Source organism: Polypterus senegalus, chromosome 11 (genome assembly GCF_016835505.1).
Source record: "Polypterus senegalus isolate Bchr_013 chromosome 11, ASM1683550v1, whole genome shotgun sequence".
Lineage (NCBI taxonomy): Eukaryota > Metazoa > Chordata > Cladistia > Polypteriformes > Polypteridae > Polypterus > Polypterus senegalus.
Window position 1 is genome coordinate 77336463 of NC_053164.1, and position 17314 is coordinate 77353776.

At 38.6% G+C, this 17314-nt stretch overlaps 1 protein-coding gene across 1 annotated transcript in view; it reads right to left on the reverse strand.

The window, feature by feature from the left end:
* The window catches only part of LOC120539217 (N-acetyllactosaminide beta-1,3-N-acetylglucosaminyltransferase 2), a 33344-nt gene extending 16288 nt beyond the window's left edge, over window positions 1-17056 (reverse strand). Inside the window, exons 1-2 of the mRNA XM_039769079.1 lie at window positions 16712-17056; window positions 13864-13964 (exon numbers count right to left, since the gene is read on the reverse strand). The gene's annotated coding sequence lies outside the window, so the exon portion shown is untranslated. The remainder of the gene's footprint in view (window positions 1-13863; window positions 13965-16711) is intronic.
* Between the last annotated feature and the right edge of the window lie 258 nt (window positions 17057-17314).

Below are 17314 nucleotides of genomic sequence, written 5' to 3' on the forward strand. Positions count from 1 at the left end.
GAGTCTCTGGAGGGTTGCTAGAGGGCATACCTTCTGGGGATTCCCTCGTTTTGCTGGGAGACTTCAATGCTCCGTGGGCAATGACAGTGAGACCTGGAAGGGCGTGATTGGGAGGAATGGCCCCGATCTGAACCCGGCGGTGTTTTGTTATTGGACTTCTGTGCTCGTCATGGATTGTCCATAACGAACACCATGTTCAAGCATAAGGGTGTTCATATGTGCACTTGGCACCAGGACACCCTAGGCCTCAGGTCGATGATCGACTTTGTGGTGGTGTCGTGGACTTGCGGCCATATGTCTTGGACACTTTCGGGTGAAGAGAGGCGAGCTGTCAACTGATCACCACCTGGTGGTGAGTTGGCCGATGGTGGGGAAGATGCGGTCAGACCTGGTAGGCCCAAGCGTGTTGTGAGGGTCTGCTGGGAGCGGCTGGCAGAGTCCCCTGTCAGAAGTAGCTTCAACTCCCACCTCCGGCAGAACTTCAACCCGTCCGAGGGAGGTGGGGACATGAGTCGAATGGGCCATGTTCCGTGCCTCTATTGTTGAGGCGGCTGACGGAGCTGTGGCGCAAGGTGGTGGTGCCTGTCGTGGCGGCAATCCCGAACCCGTTGGTGGACACGGCGGTGAGGATGCCGTCAAGCTGAAGAAGAGTCCTATAGGACTTTTTGTCCTGTGGGTCTCTGGAGGCAGCTGATAGGTACCGGCAGGCCAAGCGGAGCGGCCGGTTGTTGCTGAGGCAAAACTTCGGGCATGGGAGGAGTTTGGAGGCCATGGAGAGCGACTTTGGACGGCCGAGGAGATTCTGGTCCACCGTCCGGCGTCTCAGGAGGGAAGCAGTGCAGTGTCAACACCGTATATGGTGGGGATGGTGCGCTGCTGACCTCGACTTCGGGGCGTTATGGGTGGTGGGAGGAGTACTTGAAGACCTCCTCAATCCCACTAACATGCCTTCCAATGAGGAAGCAGAGCCTGGGGACTCTGAGGTGGGCTCTCCCATCTCTGGGACTGAAGTCACCGAGGTGGTCAAAAACTCCTTGGTGGCAGGGCCCGGGGTGGATGAGATCGCCCGGAGTTCCTTAAGGCTCTGGATGTTGTAGGACTGTCTTGGTTGACCGTCTCTGCAACATCGCATGGACATCGAGGACAGTGCCTCTGGATTGGCAGACCGGGGTGGTGGTCCCCTCTTTAAAAGGGGACGGAGGGTGTGTTCCAACTATAGAGGGATCACACTCCTCAGCCTCCCTGGAAAAGTCTATTGGGGTTCTGGAGAGGAGGGTCCGTCGGATAGTGAACCTCGGATTCAGGAGGAACAGTGTGGTTTTAGTCCTGGTGCGGAACAGTGGACCAGCTCTTCACCCTTAGCAGAGTCCTGGAGGGTGCATGGGAGTTTGCCCGACCGGTCTACATGTGTTTTGTGGACTTGGAAAGGCATTCGACCGTGTCCCTCGGGGAATCCTGTGGGGGTGCTCGGGAGTATGGGGTACGGACCCCTGATAAGAGCTGTTGGTCTCTGTACAACGGTGTCAGAGCTTGGTCCGCATTGCGGCAGTAAGTCGAGCCCGTTTCCAGTGAGAGTTGGACTCCGCCAGGGCTGCCCTTTGTCACCGATTCTGTTCATAACTTTTATGGACAGAATTTCTAAGCGCAACCAGGGTGTTGAAGGGGTCGGTTTGGTGGACTCAGGATTGGGTCACTGCTTTTGCAGATGATGTTGTCCTGTTTGCTTCATCAGGCCGTGATCTTCAGCTCTCTCTGGATCGGTTAGCAGCTGAGTGTGAAGCGGCTGGGATGAGAATCAGCACCTCCAAATCCGAGCATGGTCCTCAGCGGAAAGGGTGGAGTGCCCTCTCAGGGTTGGGGAGAGATCCTGCCCCAAGTGGAGGAGTTCAAGTATCTCGGGGTCTTGTTCACGAGTGAGGGAAGAATGGGCGTGAGATCGACAGGCGGATCGGTGCGGCATCCGCGTGATGCGGGCTCTGCATCGGTCTGTCGTGGTGAAAAGGAGCTGAGCCGTAAGGCAAAGCTCTCAATTTACCAGTCGATCTACGCTCCTACCCTCACCTATGGTCATGAGCTATGGGTAGTGACGAAAGAGCGAGATCCGAATACAAGCGGCTGAAATGAGTTTCCTCCGCAGGGTGTCTGGGCTTTCCCTTAAAGATAGGGTGAGAAGCTCAGTCATCCGGGAGGGCTCAGAGTAGAGCCGCTGCTCCTCCGCATCGAGAGGAGTCAGATGAGGTGGCTCGGGCATCTGATCAGGATGCCTCCTGGGCCTCCCTGGTGAGGTGTTCGGGCACGTCCAACGGGAGGAGGCCCGGGGAAGACCCAGGACACGCTGGAGGGACTATGTCTCCCGGCTGGCCTGGGAGCATTGGGATTCTCCGGAAGAGCTGGAAGAAGTGGCGGGGAGAGGAAGTCTGGGCCTCTCTGCTTAAGCTGCTGCCCCGCGACCCGACCTCGGATAAGCGGAAGAGGATGGATGGATATTTCAGGATGACAGGTGGTGTGCATGTATATCCATCTTTAAGAACACACTAACTGCTGGTGACTACAAGAACCACCAGCTTATAAGGATTAAAATGAACAGCCACTGGCTGATTAGACTCATTAGTTTGATCAAAAATAAAGAAAATACCACTGACTGACCAAATTAGCAATGATTAAAAAAAATATCCTCAAAATGAACATATTTATGAATAACAAAATAAACTTGATGGACAAAGTGATCTTCTGTTAACCAATAGCCAAGATATCCTATTCTTTATCTTTCAGATATCCAGTCACCAGTGTCTCAGTTTCCACTATGTCTTGGTATTTCATTTTTCCAGTTTCCTGCATTACTTTACATGTATCATGGCTTCTTCAGTGCATCTGAATACATTTTCACTAAATCATGTTGAACTACCTTGTTGATGTTTTTCCAAGACTTTTGAAAATTCTTGATTTTGCCCATTGCTTTCTCAGGTCAAGAATAAAAATAATTAATGCATTAAAAAGTCATATTAAGAGATGTCTGTTAATCAGGGATGCAGTAACATACTCTTAGCAATGCTGCCTTCTGTAAGCATTTCTGGTCATTGTGATGCACAATACCCCATTTTTATTCTCACTAATACATTACACAGTTTCAGCCTAATACTTCTTGATTTATACTGTACTTGACATTTACCTAACAATGTAAATGCCGTGTTAACCAATTCAGTACATTATCTGGAGCGTACGAATGTCTCTTAAATGTTAAGAAAAATGCACTCAAGCTCAACTAAGCTTTTTGAAAAGTAAATATCCTCTTGAATTCAATAACTGACTCCACTAAAATCATCAGCAGCAACAATAATCACCACCAGAACTTTCCCACAGTTACTGATCAACAAGTCCCTTTGTTGAATTGTGCATTGGAATGGTGGGCACTATATACAATACAATTTATTTAATTGGTTGTTGTATTCATTTTCACTGTGGGGGTAAGACTCACAATGACAGTGCAGTTTGAAACTGAAGAACAATTTGACATTTCACTCTTCTCTGTGTTTACAACAGGCTTAAAATAGCTAACTATCAGTATTTGCTTGATTAGCATGTATCTTTTTACTAGCAGACTATGTCACTTATGCTAACACATTAAAATTACAAATATGAAATGTTGTAGCTGCTGGACAATGTTCATTGGTATCTGAAGACCCAATCATGTGGATTGTTCTGTTGCCACAACTCAACCAATGCCTCCTTTTCATGATTCTACAGATATTTTGCAGTCATTCTTGGTTAATGGGAAATTAACTACAGAATTGGTTCATGTGACCTCTCACACCTGAGAAACGGAAGCTGACAGTACCTATATGTTTGAGAAGTCAAAATGCCATCAGAAGCCTGCAAGCCACCTAGCTCAAGTTGTAATGTATTTTATACCTTGTAGCCTTAAGTGACTTTGTTGTGATTTTGAGCTGATTTGAAGAAAAAAAAAAAAAACACCTCTGGATCTTAAAATTTGGGATAAAATTGCTTAGTGTACGCCAGCCTTACAAAGAATTTTATTATTTCAGAATCTGCGGATTTCTGTCTCTCTCTCGTTCAAGAGTATCCTCTGCCCCGTCCAAGTCAGTTTCCAACATGTTACAGTTACACATTGAAGATTCCGGGGTACAGTATTCATTTTGGAAAAGACAAAAATTACAATTGTATATAGAGTATTGTCACCCAATACTCTGTTTAGCATGGGTGGGTAAGATAGATAGATAGATATATGAGTATTTGGCTTTAAATGGTCTTCAAACTTTGATGAATGACAGCTGTGGCAAAATAAAGCAACATGTCAAGCCTCTTGTAAAAGATGAGAGAATAAGACAGAAAAGAAATTGCCATCATTTGCTAATTACATATTGTTACATATAGTTATGACAAAGAACAGACATCAGAAATAGTTTATGAACAAGGCTGTTTTCTTTGCTGTAAATTACACATAAATAGAAACTTCACATTCATCCTGTGTATGTAATGAACATGGCTACAGCTGTGCATCCAACCATAATTTTCTATGTGGCTTATCCATTTCTGGGTTGCATTGAACAGGTGCGTATACTGACTGCACTCCACATGAGGCAGGCACCAACCACTGATGCTGTCTCTCACTCCCACAGATCCATACGTACTCATATGGGGCCAGTTTTTGTGTCATCAGGGATGTGGAAGAAAATGGGAGTATACTAAGGAAACTCTGATAAAGGCAAGTAAAAATCAAGGAAAGCCACAAAGTTCCTATTTCTTTACTTTTAGGAAGTCTGCAATTGTGTTTTAATCGGCTGCTTCAAATGTTAATTCCAAATTTTATCCATTAATAATTTTATTCAATTTACTTTTTCAAAACTTCTGCATTAGTCAGATGTTTGTATGGCTTAGTTCCTAATTCAGTGAATCATAATGCAAACCTAGTAAGCATTTCATTGTACTCTGTACTCGTAACAATATACTACCTCTCGAATGATACATGTAATGTGGTAATGGAAGTGCATAATCACTGAAGGAACAGCAGCACTAGTAAAGCCTACTTCTTTGCTGAAAATGATCAGTGAAAGCTAATTTTGCATTGTTTATTAGTTTTTTGAAACTAAAGTAATGTTCGTTCATGTATAACAATTAAAATGTGCCAAATACAGTGAAAGCACATGCAACACATATCTGAATGGTATGGGAATTGGAATGCAGTCTCCTGTCCTGTTACTATTAATTACTGTTTAATGGCTAATGCTGCATAAGTACACAAGCAGAATCTGGTCACTTAAATGATGCACCCGGAAAACAGATTAAAGGGTGTTTTACAAGAATTCTGAAATAATGCATTACCCTTTTGCTGTCTGATAATACATTGAGGAGCTTTTGTGACAGTGTCATAATCTGAAATTTTAGAAAATTCACCAAATTTACACATAGTGCTTTCATAATTATTGAGGTTTTTCAGCACAAACTACACAATAATAAGCGGATAGTAAATGGGTCAGTATCATACACATCAAGTGTACAGTATAAGACGCAGAAATTGTGAACAACTATTTTGAACGTGAAGGAAATTTTATGAAAAAAATAATTTTACAAAACATACTAAACATAACATACAAAAAGGAAGCTTTTAGAACAGTGGACTATGTTCACTAATTAAGATGTTGGTAATGTGAAGATGCCATAATACTGTAGTAAAGCTACTCAAAAAGGTAATTATATGGCTGAAAATATGTGTTTGTTATAAATGACTTTCCAGAAAAAGTAATCAGAGGACCTTTATTTTTTGAATATGTAGCGGGGGGGCCATTCTCACATTAGCTATTCACACCTGAGTTCAGGTAACGGCTCCGCCGCACCTTTGGTATACAGTTTTCAAGCAAAGGAATATCTAGTGAGGAATGTGAAAGACAGAGGAAGACAGCTTTGGATCATTTGTTGAAAACAACATACTAATTGCATGCACAGAAGATGCAATACAATACACATATCACAATTGATTTTCCCTTATCACCACCATAACAAATAAAGAAAACATTCCATTTTGTTTTTGTGCCATTCCTCAAAACATTTCCTAGTTAGCTGTTGGCAAAGAGGAACACAGCATACCTTACACTTCCACAGTGTTCTGCCTTTTGCTGTTGTCTATCCTGCAAAGTTTGTAGGTCTTGCAACTATACATAACCACAGTAGTGCTACCAGTAGTCATCCCAGGGTGGGCATTTAGATATTTAGGAAGGGCAACTAAATACTAAAATAAACACTTTTTTTATTGATCTTTTACTGGGTGGGTAGACAATCCTTTTCAGTGTGCACTGCCCACCCTATACAGCTGTGTGCCAGAATGGTCACCATGCCCATTTTCAAAATTCAGTGCAATATACTGTATATGATGTACACATTATCACAGGCAATCAAACGAATCATACATGAATCATCTTAATACTGACATTTATGGGAACTGACAAATTATAAGTCATATATGATTGCAAGAAACAAAACTAAACACTCAAGGCAGCTGCTGGACTGAACTGAAGCTCTGTACTGAATAAAACTGCATAGTATATATGATGAACCCTTAAGGTTTTTTGTAAGGTTTATTGAAAAACACCACAATATCTTAAACTGTTTTTTGCCTAAAACTCGGTTTCCTTAAAATATTTCTATGGTTGCAGACAATATTCAGTCACAAATTCATAAGTAATAAGTAAAGCAGAATCACATTCTAAACGTTGTTGCACACAATCATACATAGAAACTTTGTTAGTATTACTAGTCCAACTATCCACTACTCCAACAATCAAAAATGCAAACAGCATTCTAAATCAGCATTGTGATTCAAAATAAAGTGATGGATACAGACACTTTTTTTTACTATAGGGCTCACATTAACCAAACAGCAAACCAAAAAGATTCATGTGCAGCAAGTACATACATGCAGATTAAACTGGCTGTACTATTCCAAAAGTAAATAAAAGTAAGCAAACTTAAAACAAGGAATTTGGAAACCAGCAAAAACAAAAAAAGAAGCATGCACAGAATCTACATGATACAGTATACTGTACATATCCATTAATATGACAATAATGAATGTAAAACACCCCTCCATCTGCCAAGTTTATCATTATCTGGATCTATTTGTTATTCCAAATGGAACAACTCATGATTAGCTCGAGTTATTCACATTGAGATTACTGTGCTACATACTTTTCATAACAGAATGAAGCGTCTCCTGTACATCCAGTGCTCTTTGTATGCCACCATCCCTCACCAAAGAACATGATCAGCTGTCATACAGTATCATTACCATGTGAACAGAGTTCTTTGCTAATGGGATATCTCACTGCACTGCAAATTTAGTTGTAATGGAGCAAAATGACAACATAAATATTTTTTGGTCTAATTGACCTAATTTTGAAGATTTTACATTTTTTGACAGACAGTCTCTATAGATATCTCAGAGATACTGTACATTAATCTATAAAAAAATATCTTTGTATAGAAATTAATTTTCTAAAATTTGTGTCAGAGACTACAATTATCTGTTTATTATTTTAATTAGAGTTGAATATTAAAGCCAGGGATCAGAATGCTACGATTTTCATTCTTAATGTGCAACTCATCAACTATGTAATTAATTACTCCATGATTTTATTAGTGAGAGCTTGATGTGTGCAAGAAACCAGAATGTCATGATCTAAAAACTTGTACAGGGCTCATCGAGTCACATGCACAATTTTTCTATCACATGCATATCCATACAATAGACTCCTGCAGCAAAAAGTTACACGTGACATTAATTAAGACAAAAATTAAAAGTACATTTAACAGTAAAATCAGAGAAGAAAAAAACAACAAACAAAACAGAAGACACAAGTCCCTTTAACCTCACAGGAATCTGCAAAAATCAATTTTGCAAACAGACTGTTACATAGTACACTTACTAATGTGCAGCTTAGACAAATGGTCCAGAAAGCTCTAAATATAAGCCGGTGAACAGTTTTGACAAAGTCAGATGCCAGGCTGGTGCAGTGTCCTGGTACTTTGCATAGATTTTGACTTTTGATGGTATGGTCTTCTCTTGCCATTCATTTCAAAATTACAAAACATTTGTTAATAACGCTGCCATCAAGGTTTAACTGGCCAAGCCACCTACTATACAGTAAATCAAATACCAAACAAGAAAAAACTATTTATGTATGCATTCTGTGACCAATGGAAGTTGTTGCATAAATCATCAAGTGTTAAAAATGGAACCAAGCAGGTTAGTTAGAATCTCGATATATGGCCACTAGGGATGTACGATGTCCTAAAAGTTCACATTGTCACTTTGTCAATTCAAAACACTGATGATGTACGATACTATCACCTTTAGTTGGAGGGGGGCATTGGGTGGAGAGATGCCTTTGGATTAAAAGTACTTAGCTGCTCTATCCATGTACCATAGAAAACATTTACACCAGGTGGTGGGGGGTTGGTGGTGTGTGGTGAACAGTACGCAGGCATTTTAGTTCAGGACAAAGTAGTTTTGTTGTTTCATAAATTGCTGCAACTCAGCACACAAAGATCTATTCATTAATATTATTATGATTGTTAAAGGCCAAACTAGTTTGGAGTAGGCCACACCAGTGTGCCAAAGCGGACAGAATGAACCTACTCCAAAGTAGGTTATCCTGAAATCAATGTGGAACTCCCAGGACGAAATGAACTGGCCTGGTCTAAACTAGTTTGGCCTGCAATCACACTTTCCTAGGCCTAACTGATTCATCCCTACTGCACTTTGGACAAACTGGCTTGGCCTGATCTACACTAGATTTTGATGATTCAAAGGCAACACACTTCAACTTAATTTAAAAGAATGCCATGATGCCATGTTGGCATTAGATCTGCCTCATCATAAAATGAATTTAATCTACCAACAGAAAACTAGAAGCTTTTTATTTTATTTTTAGGAAACTACAAATTACTAATTACTTTTACTCATTCAAACACTGCATCCTTAGTTGTTCTTTTCCTACCATCTTTTGAACACAAAAGTGACTTGGCACGCATTACAGAAAATAGGGGGAAAAAAAGCGTTTGTTCATGGCTTGGCATATTTTGCCTTTTTTATCATGTGTTCAAACGACATGTCGCAAAAAATGCATAAAGCGGAGTGCTGACTGGCTTTGAGAGCTTGTAATGTATGAAATGCATACAGGAAACAATGGCAGTGGCCTTTTAAAAAAATGCAAGGCACTGCTTTGATATATAGTGTAATCCGTTTATTTCAGATTTATTATCTTACGTTCATAATATAATTACATTCCTAAAAGTCTACAAGCAGTACTTGAAGTGGAACCAAATTACTAGCAGTATTCTTTTTAGTCAGTAACTTCTTTGTCCTCTCAGTTCATTATTACTTTTACATGGTGGGGCAAAGGACTTTCTTTTTGAGGTCAGAGTGTATATTATATTAGAATGATACTGAAGAGAGGGGAAGGTCCCCATTAAAGCTTAGAGCACTGCAGGTACCAGTCCACTTCAAGTGCTGCCTGCAAGTCCAGACAATCACCATCACACTGCCACTTTCCGTGTCTCACTGCATAGGTTCTGCAAAACATAACATCACAAGGATAGGCTCCAACTGCCCTGTGACCCTGACAAGAATAAGTGGGTTAGGAAAACCAATGGTGAATGAAAACTACTGAAACGTTGCGGAGAAAGGGGCAAACCTACCGAGGTTCCACAAGAACTGCAACTTCTGTGGCCACAGTGATTGATCATTGTAAGGATAGTAAGCTACCTAAAAGAGCAATGTATAGAGAGAGAAACTATTGATACTCAGAGCCTGCGAGCACTGCAGCGGCACAGAGCTACAAATATACAGTACTTGTGCTCTACACATTCGAACCCTGAGATTACTATGATTCAGTCTTGTAGAATTAGTTTGATTTGGCAGAAAATACGATTTTTCACCTGAACACTTCAGACCTATAAAATGACAATATTAAATATTGTTGTCCTCAAAAATCTATATAAATACAAATATTTCTAGAACACATCATACATCCTGGATAATATTCAATTTACATTTACATGTATTTGTAATTCCATACACAAATAATCTTTTGTAATGTACCGTGCATTATTTTTACATAAGTTATTCTGCACTGACAAATTATTCAAGGACCAATGTCAAAACTAGTTGCACATTTTCAGTGATTTTGTTTATTGTAGTATTTAACAAACAGATAACACTGCTGTGCTTGAGCAGTCCCAAAACACATCTAGCCCAGACTTTGCAGAAATTCAGCATCATACAATCAATACAATGGTCATTGTATGCAAGTAGATACTATCTTCAAAGTATTTAGACACAGCTATTGTTCCTAAAGCCTGCCAAAGACTAAAGGTTGAACTGTTATTTACCTCATGTTGACAAATCCAAAATACAATCAAACAAAGCCTTCAGTAGTTTTCACCCAGTCTCTGCTGAGCTGGAGGCTACAAACCTCACAGCCCCCTTTTAAAATGTTATGTCTGAAAGGTCATCACTTATCTTTGCTTTAGAAATTCAATTTAGATGTTCTTAAAGAGAATAAACTAAGAGCAATGAGCAAATCCTATCTGAAACGGTAAAAACCACAGCCAGACCAACCTACACAGTAACATGAATTTGTTTTGACCCCTCAAGTGGATAAACGATCCACCAGACTGGAATAACAGTGGACTTTTTTTTTTTTAGTATTGCATTAACCCATTCTGATAAAATTTAACACGGGGTCAAGATGTAAAACTAATTATGCCTAAAAAAAGAATAATCTATCAATTTAATTTCTGAAGCCTCCTGTGCCAATACAAGTTACCACAACCACAGACAAAGGAACAGCCAACAACAGTAAATTATCCAGGTAGAATAACAACATAAAATGTCCTGCAATTCTGCACACTAAGGTGTTTTATCCCAGTTTCTGGTGACTGAAATATATGAAGTGAATTCCCTCCTTCTCTTCTTAGCTACTACCTGAAAGTAAACTTTTACAGTAAAATTATTGGAATATTTTTCTTAAATCTACTCTCCCATCAACAGTTCAATGAAAGATCTATGTCTTAATGCCATCATGAACAGATCCTGCATGCATTTCAGACACAGGGCGATGACACAGCAATGACAAGCCTTAAAACAGTCACATTTATAGAAGATCTATTTGAAGAGGACAGGCAGCATTGGCCAATGTGTTTTTCCCCCCATGTGGATGCTTTGTATTCAAAATGAAAACGTAAAAACTTGCAAGTTTAGATATAGTCCCCAGGAGTGCTACTGGTGGCAATCTGAACCCACATATCCAAAATAATTAATCTCCAAATATTGTTTGTAGTGTCAAATATAAAACATTTTGGAATGTGAATAGCCCTATACAATAAAAATAACAAGTATATTGCACTAAATAAATTCACCCCAATGAGCTACTGTAACAAACAAATCTCCCAAATTGTCCGGCATAGAGGTGATGTTGTTACAATCTACAATTCAAGACAGAAGTTCAGTTCTTTTGGAGTTCTTGTTTTGAATGTTAAAGTCTTGGGTGCATGTGCAATAACTATATTATACAGGGCCCCAGGATGTTATGGAGATTTCATAAAAGAGTTTTCAGATTTCTGATTAGACATAGTCATGGCTACTGATAGGGCTATGATTGTAGATCATTTTAATATACACATAAAAGTAGAAGGCGATGCTAGGGCGGGCAGCTTCTGTATCCATTTTTACTCTTGGTGTTGCTCAGAATGTTGCAGAACTAACAAATACTGGCAATCATATTTTAAATTTAATATTAAGCTTTGCTATTTTTGCTGAAAATGCAACTGTTTTCCCCACAGCCCTTTTTTTATTATGAATTACAGTTAAACCAACCTATTGTTTGTACTTCAGGCTATCATTTAGGTTAAACTTTTACAGATTTCATAAACAAACTCCATCCCTCACAAATACATTTTGACTGGCCAACAAACACAGATGAACTAGATTCAATTACTGAAAATCTAGATATTATATTACGAGATACATGGTTGTACCATTCAAAAAGAGCTAGTGTGAAACAATATGCACCATGGTACACAAGTCATACTTGTATACTCAAATAAACCTCTTGCAAACTGGAACTCAAATGGCCCTCTACTAAGTTAGAGGTTTTGCATACAGCTTGGAAAGACAGTCTTTTAAATTACAAGCAGTCTTTAACTACTGCCACATCATCATATTTTTCTAACTTTATAGAAAACAATAAAAACAATCCCAAATTTATATTTGATACAGCTTCTAAATTAAATAAAAACAATGAAGCAAATAATGCATTGGTTCGTACTGGGCTTAGTAATGCTTTTATTAACTTTTTTTAGTGAGAAGGTATTAAAATCTAAGGATAAGATTGAAATCTCTAGCTCAATTTATAAATAGATTGACATCTTTTTCGACTTCTGAGGTAATGGCAAATTAAATTTCTGTTGAGTGCACTGAGCAATTAGAATCCTATGCCCAAATTGAATATTCTGAATTTGGTGTATTAGTTATAGTAACAAAGTCATCTACTTGCCTACATAATCCTATTCCTACAAAATTTTGTTAAAATCTACGTACTATTTGTAGACTTTTAAGCATTGTAAGTTTATCATTAAATCTTAATGTGTACCTAAAATTTTTAAAAAGGTTATTATTATGCCTCTCCTTAAGAAATGAAATCTTCACCCTAGTGATTTATGAAATTATAGAGTCATTTCAAATTTTCCTTTAATAATAATAATAAGAAAACACTGTAGCTAAATATTATTTCAAATACATAACACATTTCATGTTTTCAATAAGGTTTTAAATAACACTATTATACGTAGACTTTTTTAGCCTAAGTACTTAATGATTTACTTCTCTGTACTGTCCACAGCTACACTTCTCTACTTGTATTATTAGATTTAAGTGCTACATAGGATACTGTGGACTGTGACATACTTTTGAACAGGTTGGAAAAACCTTACTGGAATAAGTGTGTAGGCATTCTCTTGGTTTTGATCGACTATTAGTGGCTGCTATCAGTCTGTAAATACAGTGAAATTTTACCCCCGGTCATATAATTCACAAGCAATACATTAACTGCCTTTGCTATGCAGATTATATTCTGCTCTATGTATCAGTTAAACCACACAAAGTGTCTTCAGTTTCCAAAATAAAAGCTTGACTGATAAGATATCAGACAATGGATGGCTTGCAGTTTTTTTTTTTTGTTGAATTCTGAAATGTACTTTGTCTATTGATGGCTTCTCAATCATTTCCATTACCACAATCAGAGACTTAGGGGTCTCTATAGATTCTGATCTTTCACTTGACACCCATATTAAGAATATTTCTAGAGCCTTCTTTCACTCAAGAAATATTGTAAAAATTAAAAGTATATTATTATTCCATGATGCTGAAAAGATAATGCACATATTTATTACTTCTAGATTATATTGCTGTACTTCGTTATCTGTTAAATTGACTTCAGTTAGTGAAGAATACTGCAGCTACACTGGCCTCCTGTAAAATTCCATATTGATTATAAAATATTGCAGCTCACTTTCTAATGCATGGTCTTGAATCTCAACATTTCAGTGACCATTTAATTCATTACAGCAGGTTTTTATTACCTTCTTTGTCACTGATTTTTTTAGACTTTGTTTCTTGGAGTTTAAGGCTCAGAAATCTGTGAAGCTTTGTGACAAAATATTGTAAAATGTTCTATATAAATAAACTATGACTATTTGGTAATCTCTAATCATAAACACTTTTAGCACTTAAAAAGTTAAAAGCTATCCGCATATAAACATGATATGCAAATTGACTTTTAAAATACTTACGGAAGACCTTACACCCAAGTGTGTTAACTGCAGTGATATTGGCACTTCTCAAGTCAAGATAAGCAGTTTTGCAGAACTTTTAACCAATCATGCCAGTAGAACTGCATTGGGAAAAAAAAAAGAGAAATGATTATAAGCAACATAGAACCTCTTAAAATACTGATAGTCCCTAACCCATTTTCCAGGGTACTGCTGAACTCCTTAATCAATAAGGATGCATATAATGCTGTTTTCACATGCTATGGAACAAAAATTGAAATTTCATTTGAAATCCCTTCAAAGTGATAACTCAAAGCAAGATAATTCAGAGAAATCAAGGGATAACCAAATTAGGCAATCTGTGATACAACATTGACCTTTCTCTTTATTAATTAATAAAAAAAATAACCAGGCCAGCAGGATGTGACATTTTTGTGGTTGAGCAGTTTGAAGTAACGCAAGACACTCATTTATGTTTTTTGTAAAGAAAAAGTAACAAATTAACAGCAACCTTCCATTTCACTTGGAAAAGCTGACCAGAAATTCATGTGAACACAATGATGTGGGAACGGGAAACATTACTAGTGGTAACTCTGTCAAATCCTCAGAGAATGTGAATGCAGTAGAAATCTCATGCATTCTTTCATATACAATTTAATAGGACAGTGTGTAGTTATCATCCTTCAGACACCCTGTTCCCCCACCCCATAATTTAAATCACACAGGTTTTAATTACTCGACTTGTAATCAGTGTATAGGTAAAACCACTTCTCCCCAATACCCAGATTATAGTATGGTTAATCCTGCCATCCTCCTACACCTACCCAGTAGACATGATATGTTGGCAATTAGATCCAACCAATCACCCATGATGAACTGGACAGAAAACTGTATGACTACAACATTAGACCTTAAACCACAGAGCTGTAATTCAGACTCAACCTCTGACTCACTGTGTTGTCCAAAACAAGTTGGTTTGAGGAAAATGGTCACTTTTTTGGTCTTATGATCTTAGTATCAGGGCATGTGATGATTTTTCAGTTAGTAAATATGTTTTGGGAATTTTTCTGATTTTGCATTCTTCTCATATCTTCTTAATGGATTAGGTCTGAAGTGACCTAAAATGAATTTTAAAAAGTGTCCTTGCTTTACTAACAAGTATCAGCTTTACTTTTCCAAAAATAACAGTTTTTTGAGTCATCAATTAAAAAAGCACAACTTTATATTTTTATTAAACATATTCTTCCATTTCTCACCGGAGGTAGGGTGTAACTGTATATTTAACTGTTTGTATACAAGGCCAAAAATAAGAAAATGATTATTGTACTGTAGAACCTAACAGTTTAAGGCACAAACGTTTAATTAATAAATCCATATTAGATGTTGCACAATGATGCTTTTTTGCTTAGTTAACTATAGGCCACACAATTTAAAATATGACTTATTTCTGAGACACTCATTTATAAAGAGAAAACAATAGCCTGCACTCAGTTTATTAGGACTGCAGCAACCATGGCAAAGGCTATATTAATAAAAAACATAAAAAGGTATTTGGGCAGTATTGTGGTGTACTGGTTAAAGCAGATTCTGCATAGATAATTTAGAGATTTGGGCTCAATTTCCACACTGTTATTAATTCCACAGTGATGGTATTTGTACTCTTGCTATGCCCAGCATACCTACGTATCTCTGAATACTCTGGACTGCACGCACATTCCACAGATGAACATGTTAGGAGACATGCAACTCTAAACTGTTCCAGCGTGTTGGGTTCGTGTGTAACTCGCCCCATTTTTTGACCATTGCCCCCTTTTAGAAGTGGTTCCTATGTCAAGGCTGCTTGGGGTTTGCTCAAGATCTTCACAAGCCTGTAATGGAGCAGGTAAGCTTAGGCAATGAAAGGAACATGGGATTTGTTTAAACTTTTGTGGAGAGCTGGGTTGGCAAATGGTTTAATAAAGAGAAAAATCGTGTTGGGGACAAATGTTTTTCTTCAACTTTACTCTGCCTAAACTGTAAAAAGACAAAAAAAAAGACATACAAGTGTTATAAATATCACTGTAACTAACTAAGGATGCTTAACTTTATAGATAGGCGTTATAATGAGCAAAAGCTGTCTGTTAACCAATCCCAGGTAAAAGCCTCCCTCGCTCATGAAGAATTTTTTCCAAGACCGTTCCGTCAGACAGCACAAATAGAAACAAAATTGCGCGTCCGAAATTTTGATCCACTGCACCATTATGCCCACGCGTTTTTCTATAATTTCACTTAGTTGGTCTGCGATTATGAGAAACAAACCAACACTGCAGATGAATTAAAAGCAGCTACCCAAAACTGCAGATGTGCTCATCTGGCACACCTGGTGGCGGCGTAAACCCATCGGTGTTTTCCAGAATTAAAGTCCCGCGTGTCGAGACGGCCGTGGAGTAGAGAGAGAGACTCAGGGTGTGGTGTGGTGTGGTGGGTGCTTCACGTCCCCGCTGCAAAATTTTCCGAACGATGCTTAACTAAACAACATCTTCCTATACATCAGTGTGGGGAAAAAAAGAAGAAAAAAACAGAAAAGAAGGGAAATGGAAAGAAAACAGCGATTTCTTTTTGGTGAGCCACGTGTGTATTTTAACATTTGAGGCGCACTAAAAGCCGGCGCCATACCTTTAAATACTTGGGAGAAAAAAAAACACCTTAAGCGCGGGTGGATTTATAAACCTTTCAAAGGGTGTTTCTTTATAGCCTGAAGGCTTCTTACTCACAAAAAGACACCACACTTCTAGTAATTTCTTATACTATAACTATGACTAGGCGTGACGTGTACACTCGCGACATTAGGTATTACAAAATAAATAAAATGACTGAGAAGATCTCTTACTTGAACCGTTGTAGCCTCTCCTGCTCCGAAATGGCCTTCATGATGATTCTCGGTCGCTTTAACTTAAGAGTAGCAAAGAGCTGCTGCGTCGTCGACGGAAAAATAAACACTCCCGGACGAAAGTTTCCACGGCGTCGCAGCACACCAGTCGGGGTTCTCGTGCTTCGTTTCACCGTCTGTTTTTTTTTTACTGTGGATTACAGTTTGGAGTAAAACCTACAACCTCTGCCTCCACCGCAAAAGGCATTTCCTTCGCTTCCTGTTCTTTAGGGTAGCATTAGATTTTTTTGACAGAACAGGTCGCTTTAGCCGCTGCATCACCCTCTCTGTTTTGCATAAACCGCACCCCTAATGATAATTCACTCCTATTTTTAATTCGAGTCATCGACCAGAGGGAATATTCCGATTACATTCACGCCCAGGAGTTTTTACAGGACAACGCACTTGAGGAAAAAGAGAAAATGAGTACTTAATATACATTTAAGAGTGTATTAAAATGTTGCTTGCTATTGTACAAATATGATTTCTTTTAAAAACGTTTCTAGTATGGTCTTTAATTAGAGAGCCCTTTAGGAGGCCGAATTACATATAACGCTCTAAATC